Consider the following 3,038-nt stretch of genomic DNA (forward strand, 5'->3'; position numbering starts at 1 on the left):
AGATAGGTGGAAAGTGCAAGCACTTGCTCGTGTAAGTGTCTGGCTATCTAGGCTCAGGTTGGGGGCTGAGATACATGACACCCACCAGCACTTTTCTTCTTGGTGAAGTCTCCTAAAGATCCCTTCCCCTGAAGCACGTGTTGAGACTAGTGAATAAATTTCCTTCACTATACTCCAGGTTCTTTTCAACCTGCTGTTTCTATGCAGTGTTTGGGCCAGGCTACTTGTTATGCTGGCTCTTTAAAGATGGGGACTCTGTTTCCTATTGCCCTCTGGCTCTTCTCAAACTAAGGCGACTGATTTGAATTTACCTGGAGTTAAGCCTTTGTGATTGTAAAACCTCACATTGTTAAGCCCCACTGGTTTTCAAAGCCAAATGATATGAGGACTTGTCTTCCTAGTACATGCCACAGTGCCTGTGGCGCCTGCTGTGGGGTCTGATCTTGTTGCTTCTCTGTGCTTGTGATGCCCCTTCCATTTGTATTTAGTGTCACTGGGAGTGTGGTGCCTGAGTCTCTGCCCCTCTTACCCTTTTCAGTGTTGCCTCCTCTCTTTGATTAACTCTGAAAAGTCTGTACTAGTAGTCTTTAGTTCATTTAAGAGTTAGTTTCTCCGGGCACCTGGGTGGCTCAGTCAGTTAAGTGTCTGCCTTCAGCTAAGGTCATGGTCCTGGAGACCTGGGGTTGAGCCCCATGTCGGGCTCCTTGCTCAGCAGGGAAACTGTTTCTCCTTCTCTCTCTGTTCCCCTGCTCCTGCTTTCTCTCTATCTCAAATAAATAAATAAATAAATTTTTTTTAAAAAGGAGTTAGTTTCTCTGATGTAGTTATTTTCTCAGTGTGTCCTTGGGTAGAGGTGAGCTCAGGATTCTCATACTCGGGACATCTTTCCAGAAGTCTGGATTCCCTTAATTTTTATCTGAAAAGTCTTTATTTTGCCTTAATTTTTAACATCTTTGCTGGATATAAAATTCTTGGTTGAGAAGTGTTTTTCCTTGAGAATTTTGAATATGTTATCCTACTGCCTCTGGCCTCCATTGTTTCTGCTTAGACATCAGCTATTGATCTTATTGGGGTTCCCTTATAAATGATATACAATTTTTTTTTCTTGCAGCTTTCAAGACGTTTCTCCTTGTTTATTTTCAGCATTTTTTTTTTTTTTTTACTATGATGTGTCTGTGAATGTCTTTGAGTTTATCCTACTTGGACTTCATTGAACTTCCTTGACATGTATGTAGTCATTTTAAAAATACATTTGAAACAGTTTTGGCTACTATATCTTTGAATATTTATCTTCTACTTCTTTCTGTCCTACTGATACCCCCATTATGTGCATTTTGGCATTCTCAACAATGTCCCACATTTTTTTGAAGCTATGTTAATTTTTCTTCATTCTTTTTTCTCTCTGTTCTTCAGCTTGCATAATCTCTATTAATTTATGTTTGTTTGTAAATTATTTTTCTGCCTGATAAATCTACTCCTGGGGGACTTCTAGTAAGTATTTTAATTCAGTTATTGTGTTTTTCAAGTCCAGAATTTGCATTTGATTCATTTAAAATTTTGGGTTTAAAAAGAATTCTAAATTATTATCTTTTTAAAAATTTTACTTTATTATGTTAGTCACCATACAATACATCATTAGTTTTTGATGTAGTGATCCATGATTCACTGCTTTCTTATAACACCCAGTGCTCCATGCAGTACGCGCCCTCCTTAATACCCATCACTGGGTTAACCCATCCTCCCACCTCCCTCCCCTCTAAAACCCTCAGTTTGTTTCTCTGAGTCCATAGTCTCTCATGGTTCATCTCCCACTCTGATTTGCCCCCCTTCATTTTTCCCTTCCTTCTCCTAATGTCCTCCATGCTATTCCTTATGTTCCACAAATTAGTGAAATCCTATGATAATTGACTTTCTCTGCTTGACTTATTTCATCTCCTCCAGTCCCATCCATGTTGATGTAAAAGTTGGGTATTCATCCTTTCTGATGGCTGAGAAATATTCCATTGTATATATGGACCACATCTTCTTTATCCATTCGTCTGTTGAAGGGCATCTCAGCTCTTTCTACAGTTTGACTATTGAGGACATTGCTGCTATGAACATTGGGGGCATATGGCGTTTCTTTTCACTACATCTGTGTCTTTGGGGTAAATAACCAGTAGTGCAATTGCGGGGTCATAGGGTAGCTCTATTTTAAATTTTTGAGGAATCTCCATACGGTTTTCCAAAGTGGCTGTACCAACTTGCATTCCCACCAACAGTGTAAGAGAGTTCTCCTTTCTCCACAACCTCTCCAACATTTACTGTTTCCTGCCTTGTCAATTTTTACCATTCTACCTGGTGTAAGGTGGTATCTCAATGTGCTTTTGATTTGAATTTCCCTGATGGCTAATGATGATGAATATTTTTTCATGTGTCTATTAACCATTTGTATGTCTTCTTTGGAGAAGTGTCTGTTCATGTCTTCTGCCTTTTTTTGACTTGACTATTTGTTTCTTGGGTGTTGAGGTTGAGAAGTTCTTTATAGATCTTGGAAATCAGAGCTTTGTCTGTAGTGTCATTTGCAAAAAATCTTCACCCATTCTGTGGGTTGCCTCTTTGTTTTGTTGACTGTTTCCTTTGCTGTGCAGAAGCTTTTTATCTTGATGAAGTCCTAAAAGTTCGTTTTCACTTTTGTTTCCCTTGCCTTTGGAGATGTGTCTTGAAAGAAGTTGCCGTGGCCATTGTTGAAGAGGTTACTGCCTATGTTCTCCTCTAAGATGTTGATGGATTCCTGTCTCACATTAAGTTCTTTCATCCATTTAGAATTTATCTTTGTGTATGATGTAAGAAAATGGTCGAGTTTCATTCTTCTGTATACAGCTGTCCAATTTTCTCAGCACCATTTATTGAAGAGACTATATTTTTTCCATTTCATATTTTTTCCTGCTTTGTCGAAGATTACTTGACCATAGAGTTGAGGGTCCATATCTGGGCTCTCTATTCTGTTCCATTGGTCTATGTGTCTGTTTTTGTGCCAGTACCATGCTGTCTTGGTG

The sequence above is a fragment of the Eumetopias jubatus genome, unplaced genomic scaffold, assembly GCF_037043125.1.
Source record: "Eumetopias jubatus isolate StellerSeaLion01/CBP00866 unplaced genomic scaffold, mEumJub1_p1.0 scaffold_11, whole genome shotgun sequence".
In the NCBI taxonomy this organism is placed as follows: Eukaryota; Metazoa; Chordata; class Mammalia; order Carnivora; family Otariidae; genus Eumetopias; species Eumetopias jubatus.